The sequence below is a fragment of the Marmota marmota genome, unplaced genomic scaffold (genome assembly GCF_001458135.2).
Source record: "Marmota marmota marmota unplaced genomic scaffold, marMar, whole genome shotgun sequence".
Classification (NCBI taxonomy): domain Eukaryota; kingdom Metazoa; phylum Chordata; class Mammalia; order Rodentia; family Sciuridae; genus Marmota; species Marmota marmota.
Window position 1 is genome coordinate 22,430,647 of NW_025999842.1, and position 18,103 is coordinate 22,448,749.

General features: G+C 31.3%; 1 long non-coding RNA gene across 1 annotated transcript in view; it reads left to right on the top strand.

Annotated features, from left to right (window-relative positions):
- Positions 1-17,656, top strand: part of LOC125617913 — a 22,756-nt gene extending 5,100 nt beyond the window's left edge. The window contains exons 2-3 of the long non-coding RNA XR_007349123.1: positions 15,462-15,466; positions 17,646-17,656. This is a non-coding gene — a long non-coding RNA (uncharacterized LOC125617913). The remainder of the gene's footprint in view (positions 1-15,461; positions 15,467-17,645) is intronic.
- The last annotated feature ends 447 nt before the right edge of the window (positions 17,657-18,103 follow it).

Here is an 18,103-nt window from a genome sequence, read left to right on the forward strand (position 1 = left end):
TATATATATATATATATATATATATATATATATATATATATATATATATATATATATATATATGAATGCAGTATTGAAAGCAGAAATAGATGTTTCATCACAGTGTCAAGTACATGATACATGGTAGTGATGTCAGAACAGGAGTGAAGCTATTGGTATAACTGAAATTGATTTGACATTTTTAAAGCCAATAATAATGGTTGTGATTTCTCTGTAAGAAGTAGAGAAATAGATGATTTTCTAAGAAAGTACTTTATATATTTTGTATTTTGTTTTGCTTAAACTTTAAGGGATCAGTATTAAAATCATAAAGCTTACTTTTTTTATAAAGACAAAAATAACTTGTGTCAGAATAAGCAAGACATTTAAAATGTTTTTGTAAAATATAAATTAGAAAAAAGAATGTAAACTGACTCATGGGAACTAAAGAAGTTAAAATCTAAGGATCAATATGGGAAGACTAACATGGGAATCAGGTTACCTATAGAACACTGAAACATTTTGAATTTGAAGAAAACAAAATATTATCTACTGAGCAATTGGATACCTAAACCTCCATTTTCTCCATAGAAGATAGAGAGGCTTACTTTCAGGATAAATTTAACCTGAAGTCTCCAGATGTTCCCAGGTCACCAAATTTGTGTTAGGCATGTGATGTGCAGATTAAGGCAATAGTTAATGATATTATAAAATAAATTAGAGACATATTTGTATCCTTTTTCTTACATTACTCTTGTAATTAAACAGAAAAGCATATAACCTATTTTCTCTATCCTCCACAACTTGCAGAATCTTATCTACTTAAAGAAAAGATCATATCTGGGACATGTGAATCTGTAAGGAAGGATGAATCACACTTAAAACCCATGGAAAATCACTGGTTGGCATATCCTTCACATACTCTTCCACATACACAGAGCTCCCAACCACCTTTATGGTGAACACAATATTACAATATAATTTGGCCAATATCACTCCCCAGCACTTTCTCCTGCCCCACCCCACCCAGTATATTTTCAATAAGAAAAATGTTTCTATATATCAAAGGTGATATTGACCCCATTATATTTTTTTAATCTTTATTGTTTTATGTTTAAATAATCACTAGTCACTTAGAAAGGTACAAGAAATATTGAGATAAAACTTAAAAAAATTGGAGGTTATAGAGTTTCATATATTGAAAGATTAGAGTTAGAAAAATCATCATATTTGAAATATGTCAATTATCCAATGATTTGATGTATTCATAGTAATTTTAATAGATGTCTGTGTGTACCTTCTCTTCCAAATTGAAGAACCCTTATGATAATATTGAGTCCATCTGAATAATTAAAGAAAATTTCCCTATGTAATATCAACTAATTAGCAACCTTTATTCCATCTTCACTATGGTATATTCATACATATCAATAGCATGCAGCAATCAAAAAGGGTGAACTACATGAAATAACAACATTAGTAATTAGAACAAATATAAAAATGAGCAACAGATCCCATGTAATGAGTATATGCTATATGATTCCATTTATATAAATGAGCTACAAAATTGTCAAAACAAATTAAATTAATAGAAATTCAAAATATTAGTTACTTTGGGCAGAAGTATTACATGGAAGTCAGAAAGAAAGAGACTTGAAATTCTCAGTAATATTCTAGATCAAGTAGAAGTTCTAAAATCAGTTAATATTCAAATAGCTCAAAATTTGAATATTCATTGGACAGTTCACTTGAGATTTCTGAAATTTATTATGTATATGTTACATATTATACTTCCAAATAATTTCAAACTATTCCAAGCCATCTATAAAAGGTAAAAGACTAGGCTTTTTGAGTTTTTCAGGAAAGCTTTTAGACAGCAAGTAAGAGTCTTAAAACATGCATAAATATAAAAATATTCAAAAACAGCTTGATGACTAAATCTTTTTACTTTTAAATTCTGCAAACTGCTGTATTTTTTAAGTTAAATATAAATTTGATTTACAGTAAACTTTCTCTTTTCATTGATACGTATATGTGTTCAGTAGATATATTAATTTCTTTGCTGCTATAAAAGATCATCATGTTTAGTAACAAATTTTTTTCTAACTTTCTGTTTTGCAGATCAAAAGTGCTATGTGAGTCTGTCTCACTGAGTTAAAACAAGATATTAGCAAGGCTGCATTTGATTCCTCACCTTTCCCAGCTTTCAGACTCTGCCTGTATTCCAGGGACTTCTGATTCTTCCCCATCTTCAAAGCCAGTGGTATCTAGTGGAATCTTCCTCACATTGTGTCACTCTCATCAGGAAACTTCTGTCTTCCTTTTTCACATTCTAAACCTTGTGATTGCACTGAATCCACCCAGCAAATCCAGCATAATCTCTGGATGTTAAAATCAGCTGATGATGATCACTAATTCCATCTGCTGCCTTCATCTTCCTTCATCATGGGAGGTAACATAGTCACAGTTTCCAGGGTAAGGATGAGGACATCTGTGGGAAGTTATTTTTTTGTCTACTATAGCAGGTATGTAGGGTTTCACTTTGAAAATTAAGTCTACAATGTAAAAGATGTAACATGTCATAGGTTATTCACAAAATCTAATTTATATTGTTAACCCTTATTGCTCTCTACAGTTAAGCTGATTTATTAGTCCATGCATGTGGAAAACAAATTACTGTATACAATTTTAATATGTACCACCTTGACTTTTTAACATAAAAATATTTAAACACCCTGAGTAAAAGAATAAAAGATCTTAACATATCTGTCCAGGAATGCTAATGTTGACCTTTATATTTCTGCTTCTATGTTTATTAAATTTTCCCTTGATATTTAACTCTGTTTTTCCAATCTTGCTAATTTCCATCTAATAGTTCATATATATTATTATTTAGAAATTACCATTGTTATCATAAGAATATGATCATTATGTCAATGGTCTTTGATTTCAATATAAAAATAGAATCAATTGTTTATATAAATCTCTATTAATAGGGTGTTTTAATCCTAGATAATATTATTCAGGAGTTCTCAGAATACAAATGTTTTCTGAAGATCACATAAAAGTATTCATTTATTGGAAATAAGATAGTAGCCACAGTGACATTTAACTTTTATTTCTAATTTTAGTGGATTTTTAAACTCAGTTTGGAGGAAGGATTGACTACAGCTTCTCAATGAAAAGAATTATTGAAGATGAGACAAAGAGAGTTAAATAAGAGAGTCCTCCAATTTAGAAAATCCTATAATAAAGAATTATATAATTATCATGGAATTATTATTACCCAAAGAAGTATGTTATCATGTTAGTGTAGGCAACACTGAAGAGCACCACATGAACCTGATTCACAGACATAGTTATGATTATTTGCAAATGATAAGTGAACACTGCAGTTTGCTAAATAGCACTTGAGATTTGAGAAAAAATAATTTATATTTTGTAATATGTTTTATCCCATTTATATTGAATATATATATAGATATGAGTGTGTATATATCTCTCATAAATATCTGATAGATATTTCACATATGGAACAATAAATGGGGTGTCAGACACAGGATAGTTATAGCAGAAGTTTTATATCCTTTATTTATTTTAATATGGTTTTCTTTTTGTTGTAGTGCAAATAAAAATCTTATGTTTTATGTTTTCAATATTTAAAATTTTAATATTTACCTAAGCAAACACATAATATATAGACTTTACTGTCACATGATACTTTACAGAGTCTGTCTTCTTGTAAGTTTAAATATGGTCTTTGTGAAGTGGATTTTATTGGACTATTAACAGAAGTTAAAGAATCTATTTAGGGATGCCTGCATACTATCTCTGTTCTTCAAACCCTTTCTTCTTATGTCCAGAGAAAAAATATTTTCCCACATTTTTTCTCATAATAAATGTTAGCTATAACAATGTTAATCATTGTTAACATTTAATTAAAAATTAATATGTAGCTGGACATGATGGTGCTGTAATCCCAGCAGCAGGGGAAGTTGAGGCAGGAAGATCACGAGCTCAAAGCCAGCCTCAACAAAAGTGAGGCACTGAGCAACTCAGTGAGACCCTGTCTCTAACAAAAATAAAAATAGGGCTTGAGATATGGCTTTGTGGTTGAGTGCCCTTGAGTACAATTCCCAGTACCCCCCAAAAAAAGTAATAATGTAGATTGTTAATATCAGTTATTTCTGAAGGCTGATTAAAGGGAAGGAAATAACATAATCAGAAATCATCTTTTCCGGAGTGTAGAGGAAATGAACCATGCTTAGGAAAGTACCATCAACAGCTGTATAACCTTATGTATACCTTGGGAAGCTAGGGACATGTATCTATGGCAGGGAAAAAAATGTGTTATATCTTGCCAGGTGGATCAATTTCCATGCAGCAGGATCATGTCCTGACCATCTATTTTCATCTCTATCACTGTTCCCTTACTGCTGAAGACCACATAATCACCCCCAAGAATGATATTCTTGTAAATCTTCAATAGCTTAGAGATTCTAGTCATAGTATGGTGTGTAAATAAGTCTGGATTATAAACATAGGCATATTCATTATATTCATTTATTTACCCAAATTCTTAAATGAGTCCTTCCTTTCTTCTGGTTTGAAAACGAGTGATAAGAGATCTCTGTGTATATTAGAAAATGTGGAATATGATGTATTATAGGTCAAAAATCTCTAATTTAACTTAAACAATAGTTTAACATTTCAGGAAATGCTCAAGAAAACATTATTTATTTTGCCATCTTTACTTTTCCATACTCATGCAGCAAATATGCACTCCACTTTTCAAATACACATTCAATGCTGCCTTTCATTTGACACTTTCCATGCATGTTGAATGTTTATCCAAGCATTATATTTTAAAATACCCTTATAAATCTTCAAATAACTTTTCCAGTTACATTGACCATAATCAACACTTGTTAATATGTTTCATGCATGCACTTGAAATATTTTGAGTTTTCATTGGAATGACAGATACATTCATCCTTCCTCCATTCTTCCATGAAACACTTATTGAACACCCATAATGTTTCAGACACTATCATAATTTAGAGTGGTGCCACATTGAGCAATACAGAAACTGGCCCTATTTTTTACAATTTTTAAATTCTTATGGGTGATTTAAATAGTGTTTACTAAATGTTAATAATTGTCACTGGGGAAATAAAGGAATTTCAAAAATCTATGTGGCCTATGGAAATGATTGATATGTTTTTAGAATTGTTATGTTTTTATGGTACTCCAGATGGATTTCTTTGATAAGGAGACATGAATAGAGTTTTGACAGAAGGGAGAAAATAACTTATGTGACTACTGGGTGAGTGTATTCCACGAAGGGAGAAAGGCAAAAAGTGAATACCCACAAGGAAGAGGGTGCTGGCAAATTTTAAGATCACTGACACAGTCACTGTGGGAAGTAGAATGAAGAGTAGATATTGATTCTTGAGTGAAGAGTTTGTGGTAAGCACAGCTATAAAATTTAAAAGTTGAAAGTTTTTTTTTACCATAAAAATAGAAACAGAAACCATTAAACAATGAGAAAACTATTTAGAGTCGAATTTAAAGATTAGTAGTTCAAAAATATAAGATATTTTACATATTAGAAGGATCAATAAAAAATTCATAAATAAGTAGATTGTAGCAATTTCATGTAGCATATGATGTCCAAACTGGTTTAATAGGCCATCAGATGAAATTAAAGGAATTGGCTAAGACAGAATAAAGAAACTGATTTATTCACTGAGTATATGACTCTGCATTTGAAAATCTTAGAAGAATATTTTTAAAATATGTTAAAACTATCAATAACAAATATGTTTATCAAGATTGTAAAATACAAGTTTTTTCATTATTCAAAAACCTCAATTTCTTTGTTCCAGTGTTAGAAAAATTGGCAAATAATATGGGAAACATACAATTCAAATATTCAGAATATTATATATTTAGAGATAAATTTAACAAAATATGTGCCAGATTTATACATCAAAAACTGTTTTAACATATCTGTATAAAATTATAAAAAGAGTAGTAAATAAATGCATGGAGAGGGTTACTACCCTTATAGCTCTTCAAACTCAATATTATTATGATGCCAGTTCTCCCTCAAATGTATCTACTTATTGAATATAATACAATTAAAAATTTCCGAAAATCTGTTTATTTTAGGAATCTACCACCTCATTCTAAAATTTGTATAGAAATGCCAGTAATTCAACACTACCGAAACACACAGAAACAAAATGAAAAAAAAAATCCACTTCTTACAGAACAACTTTTGAAGAATCATAACTAATTTTGAAGAATCATAACTATAGAGATTGAAACAGAATGCTATGATATAAGGGGAATTATACAAACCTTTGGGACAGATTAGAACATAAGCAGATTTCTCTAGTTTATTTTCTATCTCAAGCAGAAACCATTTCGTCTATAACTATTAAAATAATAGTAGCTCTAGACTGACTTTCTTTCTTTCTTTCTTTCTTTTGGTCATCCTACATGAGATTTAGAAAGTTCCTATACATTCCTAGTTTGCTTAGATTTTGTCAAGAATGGGCATTAACTTAATCAAATTTTCGTTTATCTATTGACATAAGCATCTTCTTTTTCTTTTTTTTAACATGATGAATTACATTGGATTTCTAATGTAAAATCAAATTTGCTTTCCATGAAAAATTACACCTTATTATTTATTTTATAAATGGCTGGATATGATTTACTAATATATTTCTTTCTTGGTTAAAACTTACGAAAATTATTCTTTGGTAGTTTTCTTGTAACTTTTTTTGTCTGTTCAAGGTGATATTGGTTTCCTAATATGAACTGGAAGTGATACTTCTTAATTTTTCTGTGAGTTTCTGTATAATTACTATTTTTTCTTAAAAGGTTGATGCAATTTTTATCAGTGAAGACCATCATATTTGCATCATACTTTCTCTTTGGAAAGTCTTTAAATTATAAATTCAATTTAACAAATATAAAAATACCTAGATTCTTGTTTGCTCTTGCATTTTATTGGTAATATGCATATTTCAGGAAATATATCAGTATACTTTAGCCAAAATTTGACATATTTCTTTTTCTTTTTTTTTTTTTTTTTAGTTTTATTTTTTTTTTAATACATGATAGTGGAATGCATTACAGTTCTTACTACACACATAGTGTACAATTTTTCATATTTTTGTATATAGAGTATATCCGTGCCAATTCATGCCTTTATACGTGTACTTTTTTTACATTACAATTATTTTTACACATATATACCACAATTTTTTCATATCTGTTTATATATAAAATATGTAGACACCCAATTTGAATCTTCATACATGTACTTTGGATAATTATGTCCATCACATTCCACCACCCTTGCTAATCTCTTGCCCCCTTCCTTTTTCTCCCACCCCTCTTCCCTATCTAGAATTCATCTAATCCTCAGTGGTAGAGCTCTTGCCTAGCACATGCGAGGCCCTGGGTTCAATCCTCTCAGCACCACATAAAATAAATAAATAAATAAAATAATGATATTGTGTCCAACTATAACTAAACAATAAATATTTAAAAAGATATATTTCTTTTTTCTAAAAGACCAAATATTAAATGTTTTAGGCTTTGTAGGCTTAAGTTCAACATCAAAATTACTAATCATATATATCCATAACAAGATACAAAATCAGTTTATAAATAATAATGATAGTGCTTTTTATGAAAGCTCTGCTAATATAAATTGACAATAAGAAGAATTAAATTCTCTTCTGAAAATAAGAATTCGAGCCACATATGGTGGCACAGGCCAGTATTCGCAGCAGCTCAGGAAGCTGAGGCAGGAGAATTGGGACTTCAAAGTCAGCTTCAGCAACTTGTTGAGGTACTAAGCAACTCTGTGAGACCCTGTCTCAAAATAAGATAAAAAAAAGGGGGGCTGTGGATGTGGCTCAGTGGTTGAGTGCCCCTGAATTCAATCTCTGTTTCAAAAAATAAAAATAAAAAATAAAAAAATAAAAAGAACTCAATAAGTATCTGAGTCCTTATTAAATATTCAACTTGAAATGCTATAGTTACAGATATTTCACTGCCATTTGTGGTGCAGAGAAGATTAATGCCTTATAATGAGAGCACTGTCTAATGTTTGCACAAATATCTATTCAACTCTACAAGTGTATCTTAAGAACTGATATACAAAATATGTAAATAAATTTTGTGGCTGGGTTACAATGAGACATAATCTACAAGCACTAAAATTTGAATATTTATTTGTCTATTTATTTGTTTATTTGTTTGTTTATTTACTTATTTATTAAATTTATTTTTGGTACAGGGGATTGAACCCAGGGGCACTTACCCACTGAGCTACATCCCCAGCCCTTTTTTGTCTTTTACTTAGAGACAGGTTCTCACTGGGTTGCTTAGGACCTCCCTAAGTTGCTGAGACTGGTTTTAAACTTAGATCCTCCTGTGACACCCTCCTGAGATGCTGGGATTGCAGGCATGCAACATGGTGCCCGGCTAAAATTTTAATTTCATATAAATTCTACACATTAAATATCATTCTTCTATTTATTATTTTTTAAATATATATTTCAAAAATGAGCCCATGATCAATACAAAGTTAGGCAGTGGGAAGATTTGGTTTATGAATTGTATTTTGCTTGTGTTTCTTCTAGTTAAAATTATTGCAATTAATGTGTGTCTAAGGCTGCCTTCTTAAGATTTTAACAACTGTAATTTCTTTTGTGATGATGAATCCTTCTTGTATAATTGAACTTACTGTATTCAAAACGTCAGGTGAAAGGATTTGCAATATTGCTGATTAATTTGGGTGAAACATCAATTTTTCATCAGTTTTAATTCATAAATCATTTTGTTATTTTGTCAAAGTAAAATAAACTTCTTCAATTTTTTGAACAAATGTTTTAAAATATTAAACAAAATTTGAACATTTTTTTAGTATTTCCAGTAAATCAATATTTAAAACAAACATGTTTTTAATAGTTATTACTTGGCATGGACAGAAACCACTGAGAATTAAACACAGCAAAAGAAATAGTCACAAATCAGGTGGCAAGAGATATCTTGTGCTACATAATGGAGGATTGAATGGAGAGATGAAAATATTTCAGAGTACTTTGAGGTAATCATATATATTAAATTATATCTCTAATACTTTTGAAGGTTATGACAAAAAATGTAAAAAGATATCAAATTTGAATAGAAATTAAACTAGTATTCAATTATCTTACAACCTGTGAGATAGTAAAATTTATTTTACCTAGAAAATAAAAAGGGAAATTTTCACTAAATATTTTATGATTTGTGATAAATGAATCAATTGAAAATTTTAAATAAAGTTCTATATAAAACTAAGTTAATAGCATTAAATGGACTAGTCATGTTCATTAACCTTTTACACTTGGTGGGTTATTATAACTTTTGCAAACTTAACATTTAAAAATCTGTAATATTTATTACAGAAAAACATTTAATATTACATTTAAGAAAAATTATCAATTCCCCATGGAAATTGAAAGCTGTAAGTTATTTTTATTATCCATGTACTAATTTCTTCTAAATAAGTAGAAAAACATTATATTATTTAAATATTTTATGATCTTCTTAAAGATTATTGTTTTTAGTCCATAACCTTCATATGATAAGTTAACAGATAATGGGTCTTTTCAATTTAATAAGAACTCTAGTAAAACACAATTCTTTGAGAATAAATATGTGTATGAAGATTCTGGATATGAACATTTAATGTTGGCTAAGAAAAATTTTCCAGATCTTGGGAATGAAATGAAAATATAAATTGGGTAGCTCTTAGAACTTCAAATATACAAGATCAAGAAAAATTTTTTTCCAAGACACGTTGTAATTAAAATGACTAATATACAGAACAAGGATAGAATTTTAAAAGCCACAAGAGAAAAATGACAGCTCACTTTTAGAGATAAGTCAATTAGACTTTTGGCTAACCTATCAGTCCAGTCTCTAAAAGTCAGGAGGGTTTAGAGTAATATACATCAAGCCCTTAAAGATAATGTTTGCCAAGTAAGTTTGCTATATTCAGCAAATCTATTCTTCAGAACACAATATGAAATAAAACTCTTTTTTTGAAGAAATTAAAATAATTCATGACCACTAAACCAGAACAACAGAACATGTTTTTATTTCTGTGTACGTCCTTTATTTTTGTAAACAAAATTTTTTACATATAATTTTCATTGCAGAGAACTTTTACCTCTTTGGTTAAATTGAATTCCATATATTTCATTTTATTTTTGTAATTACAGTAAATGGGATTTCTATTTTCAGATAATTTGCCATGGACATATAGTAATACTACTGACATTTGCATACTGATTTTGTATCCTGGACTTTTGCTGAATTCATTTATTAGTTCTGCTATTTTTTATGGAGTTTTTAGTAAATACATTTGCAAGATCTCGTCATTTAAAAATAGTTTCAATCTGACTTTTTTTCAATTTGGATGCCTTTCATTTCTTTCTCTTTTCTACTTCCTTTGGCTAGGCTGTCAGTGCTATATTGAATGAAAGTAGGCATCCTTATTTTGTTTTGGATCATAGTAATCTCTCAGTTGTTTCCCCATTACATATAATCTCAGCTTTTGGATTATTATGAATTGTCTTTATTATGTTATGTTCCTTCTATGCCTTATTTCCTTAGCATTTTTTACTGGGAAGGTGCCTTTTCTGAATCTACTGAGATGGTTATAATTTTCCTTCTTTTATTGATATGCTGCATTACATTTATTGATTTGCATATGCCAAACCATCTTTGCATCCAGAGGATGAATCCCACTTTATTATGGTGAATTACCTTTAAATGTGTTGGGATTACTTTTCTAGTATTTTCTAGAGAATGGTTAAATATATCTTCATCAGGTTATGGATCTGCAGAGGATTTTTTCCCTTTTTTTCTTTCTTCTCTCTTCTCTTCTGTTTTCCTCTTCTCTCTCTCTCTCTCTCTCTCTCTCTCTCTCTCTCTCTCCCACACACACACACTTTCTGGTTTCAGTTTCAGTATAATACTTACTCATAAAATTTGTTGAGAAAAATTTCTTACTCTTCAATTTTTGGTAAATTATTTAAGGAGAACTAACTATACCTAAATTAGAACTAAGTAGTAAAGTCTTGGGTTTTGGACTTTATTTTAATGGAAGATTATTAATTTTTGATTAATTGCATTACTTGATGTTAGTCTGTTCAGGTTGGGCACTCTCTCTCTGCCGCAGTCTGGCTGGGCACAAAATCACGAGCCACCACACAGCTTGTAGATTCAAACAGCAACTCTTTATTCCCGAACTCACACCAGCCGTCTACAATCACGTTCTGGGGAAATCCACGTTCTCTGCCCAAATCCACCCCCACTGGGCTTCTGTCTCCCAAAAAATACTGTCTGAATCCCGTGAGAACTCAAGGGGAACTCAGGCAGCAGGATAGGACCTATTCCCAGCAGGAATAACCTTAAACCTGGAAGCACCCTAAACCCAGATAGTCCTAAACCGGGAACACCCTAAACCCGGATCCGCCCTGGTCCTTGAGCAAGGTCACCTTAGATGCAATGTCACTGCAAAATGTCCTATTTCCACGAGTCCTTCCACTAAGCAACATGGGGTATGCTGGCAAGGAAATTGTCATACCTACTTGGCTAATGGCTCCCAGCATCTCTCTCTCTCTTGAAGATTAAGTTTTGAAAGATGGCTTCTGGATCCCATGAAAAATATACCTGAGTTGTAAAACTGGCAAGAGCCTAGAAGAATATTTACACCTGCAAAGGGTAGAGAAAAATTTTAGAAAAACAAGTTTTCTGGAGTAAATGTTCTAAGTAAAAGAAGTTCTAGAGTCTAATATTTTGACTAAATTTATCTAATGTTTAATCAAGCTGACTGGAACATTAAGGTCATTTTTGCCAATATGTAGGGTGAAAGTCAAGAAAAAATAATCTGTTTTCAGTAATATTTTAATAAAGTCCAAATTGATTGTGTACTCAATTCTGTAAAGCATACTTGAACAATGAAAAATTTATAGCCAATAAGGAGAATGCTGATTCTTAGAATATTGTTGTTGTATTTGAACACAAATAGAGTTATAGTGAAAATTTCATTGAAAACAAAGATAAACTGAGGGCCTATATTGTCAGGTAAGTCATCTGATGATTATGAAATCTATGTAGAAGTCAGATTGCAAGGAGACATGAGATCTAGATTTCAATGACTTCATTGAATGAGTGAGAGTAGATGATATCAAAATGAAAAAGAAGAGAATGTTTTGAAAAATTCGAGGAAATTTCATGGCAAAAATACTTTAAAAAGGAATAGCACAGGACAACATTAGAGTAGCCTGCCCCTTTTGAAATATATGGTAAGAGAAAGTAATGAAGAAACAGTACTTAAATATTATAAAGGAGTCAGTCTTTCAGAAATAATTTTATTTAGAGAAAATTGATGGTGGAAAAAGAAAGAGAATTGGGATTTAGAGTAGTTGCTAAATGCGAGGGCCAGTTTCAGAAGAAAAGTAGAAAGTTTTGTGAAAGAGAATTGATAGCTGGGTCAATGATAACAAAATTAAGAGAATTATGAAGATAAACATGATGTTGGATCAAAGGTGAGGAATGTTGGGTCCTAGGATGCTGAGGTTGAAAATCATGGTGATTTCACCAGTCTCTGGAAGAAGATGAACAATGAACCTGGATGATAGAAGGCTAGGCTCACTCAAGAGCAAGTGTGAATTTAGAGCTTAGAACAACATTTCACACACCCATGTAATAGGGAGCTATAAGTACTTGTGGCTGAACTTATACTTATGTGTCCAGGGTAGTAGATCTTTAATGTATAAAGTGAGTTGTTGATGGTTTATAGTTCTTCTCTAAAGACATTTTATATGAGAGAAATAGAATCTACCTGATGTTTATGTTACTTATTTATGAGTTATTAGAAGTTTCTTTGAAATAGAAAACACCATTATTGTAGGCTTTCCAAGTCACCTGAAAATACTTTCATTGAAATGTTGTTTGAGTTTGCATAAATATGCCAGAATAATTGATCAAATTATTAAACTGAACTTTGTTTGCTCTTCTTATATTTTTTCTTTCTGTTTTTTCTACCCTAGATTTATTTTCATCTGCCTCTGGGTTATTTGGTAAGACTAAAAACAGAAGCTTCTAAGGAGATTCCAATTTTTAAAATGACACTGAAGTTTTGCTAGATATCCCATGAGTATTTGAAGAAATTGGGGATTACTCTTGGAGAATTGAAAAGTAAGGACTAAAGGATCTAAAAGATCTTGCAGATTCGATGTTGGCCCAGGGTCAGTGGTTTTTTAGAACAGAAAGAATATGTGCCCTGATTCTTGCACTTATGTGGGAGATACATTCTGAAAATTTTGACAAGATTTTCTATCAAGGAGTCTGGCTTAGAAATAGCAAAGCCATGTGAAGTTCTTTTAGTTGCCTAATTTAAAGATATGTGGTTATGAACTAAATTCAGGGAATAAAAATTGAGATGTCTGTGGAAACAGGTATAGATTGTCTCTCAGGTAGTTGAATATGTATACCTGGAGTTTATGAGATAGTTCTGGGATGAATATTTAGAATTTTTTCACCATTTAGATAATAAAACAAGATAGAGATTTCATCTAAGGAAATGGTAAATAGGGAAGAGAGGGAATAATAGGGTGTTACACACAAGAATAACTGCTGGGTATGTAAGAAGATAAAGAGACGCTTATTAAGTAAATTTAGAAGTGGCTAGAGAAGAAGATGAAAAACCAGAATGGTGCTACTGTAACACATACAGGAGAAAACATTGAGGGGAAAATAAAAATCAAAAGGTGAAGTGTGGTCTTGTGATAAAATATAAAAATGATAATTAATGTCATTCACTTTTACCATAAGTAGTTGATTATTTAAATGAAGATATTATTAAATGGGAAGTTGAAGGGAAGAAAGTGAAGTATGTGAGGAACTCATTAGAACTGTGAAAGTAGAAACCTCACATAAAGAAACTAATTTCTGAAAGGATGTCAAGATAGACTGGAACCTAGAGTTAGGCCCTGGAGGAGTAATTATCTATATAAGAAGTTTTATATTGAAATGTTGATGTGAAGATCCAATAATAACTGAAACGTTGAAGAATGTGAGAGCTGGAATACTTTTTCAGGACATCTTGGCAGTGAAGTAGAAACCAGCATAGATTGTCTAATTTATACAGGGCACAGGTGGAAGTAAGGGCCAGGAAAGCAACAGGCTTCTATGTGTACACAGAAATATATGCCTGTTAGATTTTATTTTAGTAATCTAGGGATCATCTAGTCTAAGTGAGAGGAAACCCAGCATGTTGGGTGAATGAAGAAGGCTTGAAAGAGTCTTAGAATGATGGTGAATGTAATTAATTGGAAAAACAAAAATTGCCTGGTAACTCTCAAAGACTGGTGATTGGATTTTTCTGGTGCTAATAGTCCATTACATGTTCAAAGAAGATTGTTTGGTGGCCAGTTTCATCTGCATTTGTAAGGGAATAAAAATAACATACATTTTGGTTACTCTGAATTTGCTTTATACACTGTAGTTGTGCATATAGACAAGGACTTGGGTGAATGATCCACATGAGAATAGCTGATATAGGAAAATAATACATGTCAGGGTATATTGGTTGAAAAGAGATAAGTTAGAACTGGATGTTTGAAATGGTTAAAGAGCACATCTAGAGAGAAAACTGAGGGGAGGAAGTGAAAAAACAGCATTATTGAAAGGATGTCAAGATAGACTGGAACCTAGATTAAGGCACAGGAGGACTAATTATATAATAATAATAGTTAGGATCTTAAGATTTCCAAATAAAAGATGCACTCAAATGTGTTTATTGAACATCTCCTATTGATGAGAAATTGCTCCTATCATTGTGAAGGTGAAAATGATTTTCTGCTCTTTTGGAACTGAGATTCTAGTTTAGGTAGATAACAAAAAGACGAAAGACTAATTCAGTTTAATAGTCTGTATTGCGGAGGAGACAGAGTAAAAGATAAGGTTACTGAGCTCCTCAGCCTGGGAGGCTATTTACAGTTTCACAGAGGTAGTGTCATGGCAAATATGTGCTGTTCAATTGGGAAAGTAATCATCAGTTTATAACACAGGAAGGTACTTCTATTGCTGAACAGAAGGGGAGTTAATCCTTTCTGTTCATCACCACAGCATTGGCAGGGCACAGTAATTTAACCTAGGGCACAAAACTAAGTCAAAAGCTGCAGGCTCATAAAGATATAAAGGAAAGCCACTCTAAAGCTAAGTGGCCAGCTGTTTCATGATCCAATTGGAGACAGCCAATCTGATCACACTTTCATGGAATGAAATTGTATTTGTAATTTTGAGGATGTTTATTAAAGACTAAGAATACAGTTGATATACAAGAGGATGCCCCAATCTATATTTGCATGCTGCAAGGAAACATTAAGGAACAGAAGAAAGAGTAGGCCTAAGCTTAGAAAAGGTCTGAATGTAACTCAAATAGAAGAGATTTTTCTTTGGCAAAACTGAACTAAGAATTTTTGTAATCCCTAATTGAGAAGACAATTATAAAGTGTTTTAGAGCATGGAAGCTTTGGGTGATATGCTTTAGTTAATATTTTTATTTTTATGTCTGCATTATAAATTGTGTTATGATTCATGCTGCTATTGCATCTTTTATTCAGTCTCAAGTACTCTTTTTATTGGCTCTATAAGATCTCTATATATTTTTGCCATTGTTACTTAATAATATCTAAAAAGTGTAAACTGAGCTTGCTTTTAGTATCCACAATGGATATTTCCATAACTCTGACTATTCACAAATCATTACAAAACTTAGAAGGCTAAAGTGATCATTTCACATGCCTTCAAATTTTATGTCAGGAATTCAGACAGTCTAATGAGGTTTCCTGGTCTGTATCCCACAGTATCCTGGAGCACAAATTGAAGCGTTGAAGCCTGAAAGCTGTGTTCTGCTGATGGCTTCTTCACTTCCCTTCATGTCTGCTCCTGGATAGAACATGCGTTCTTGTGTTCTTACTTAGTGCCGATTTATATTTCCTTACAGCATTGTGAGTGATTTTCAGTGGTGTGTGGTTTCCAAATGTCCTGGGAAAGAAAGAAGGTGAGAGGGAAAGAGGAAGAAACAGAGAAGCAGAGGAAGAGTGGGAAAGAGGTCATGTCACTTTTTATGACCTAGACTAGGAAGTAATACAATGTCATTTCTATATATGCCTTGAGGCATACTTTTGTCCAGGTTCAAAAGAAGGATATGGGACAGATTCTGACTCATTACTGGAAAATCACAAACTAAAATATTTCTGTTGCCATTTATAAAAAATGTTACCTTACATAATGTGTAATATTAAGTGGTACTTTTCAGAGGATTTTTTTAAAGTTTATTTCTTTTAGATCTTGCCATTGGTTACTTGTGCTTTGTCTTGTGAGGTAACACTGTGAAAATACATTAATTTTGTCTAATAATACTGAGTAATGTTTTGTAAAGTAGGTCTAGCTGAGTGGGATATTTAGAAGAAACTTGAAGTTTATCAGGATAAAAAAAAAAAAAAGAAAACAAATTTACCACTATGCACATATGTAAGAAAGTACTCGGTCTATCAGGAGACAATGGTTGTTCATTGTGAAAGCAGATGAGATTGGAAAGGTCACATACAGCTATATCCAACCACAACTCAAAATAACAATTTATAATTTCTATTTTAGTACACATATGCTATAATTCACATGTACATGCATTTTGGGTATATCCACAGGATACTCTGAAACCATTGCTTATTAAACTTTGTAGCATACAAACACATCACAATCAGTATAAAGTAGATGCTTCCAAACTGTTTTTTTCCCAGTCATTTATCTATTTTTGAGTATACCTTTTTAATCATAGATATTTAAGTATTTATCAATATTCAGTTTTTCCTTTAATACTATACAATGTAGCTAAGAAGTGTCTGTTCATCTGTTGGCCACACATGAGCTCTGGTTTTTCTTCACTAGTATTTTCCTATAAGTGTTCTCATCAATGAAAGACGAATGAAAACTGAGTGCTTTTACAGACCAAGACTTTAAAGTGAAAGTCTGTCTTTTCCTCACAATGCATGAAAATAGTAACCAGAACATAATGTATAAGAGGCAACATGAAGAAAGGAATCCGGATCATTAAACCAAGACATAGAAGAGATCCACCTACTGGTCAATACCACCTAAATTAAACAGATATGTAAAAAATATTTTTTTGTATTATGTATACGCAAATACTTTTTTTTTTTTTAAACAGGATCTTACCATGTGTCCCAGTCTGATTTTTAATTCTTGGGCTTAATTGATGCTTTCATCACAGCCTTTCAAGTGAGTACTATAGGCACTCATTGCTGTGCTTGAGAATAAAGAACCAAAATATAGTGATCATTTCACTCTCTTGAATATTCCTGTGGAATTTTAAGCAAAAATAGGAAAAAAAAATAAATATTGTGCATAAAGTAAACAAAGCAAAAAAATTAAATTTGAATCAAAGACATATGCATGTGCATAGTAAACCAATTGTTCTTAAATGGATCATTCATACTCAGTTTATTTTTCTTCTTGTGGGTTTCTTCACCTGCTATTTCTTGCTTATCTTGCAGAAAAGGTATTTGTTTATAATAGAAAAATAGTCTACCAACTTGCAACTTGCAATGATTTCTAATGCTTATGATAAACTTAATAGATATTTTTATAAATTTAATGATTATTTATATAAAATAAACCTTTTAGTGTGCTTTCAAATAAATATTTGGTACTCAGATATTCTGAAAATAATGGGGCAGGGTAGTAAGCATTGGACTATATTCAAAGGCTGTGAACACTAGGTTAAAATCTTGATCTAGTTCCTCTTTCAAACTTAAGCAAGTTGAAATCTCTGCCAAGTACTCATTCTTAAGTATAGGCTATCTCCTCTAAAATAGATAACTTTTAATAATATTGCTAGTACTACATTATGTGTTATAAAAATATTATAATGGGTACTAACTGAAAATTGATTCAGAAAACAATTAACCCCCCAAAGCTAAAGATTTTTCTTTCTTAGAAGCTTTTAAAATTC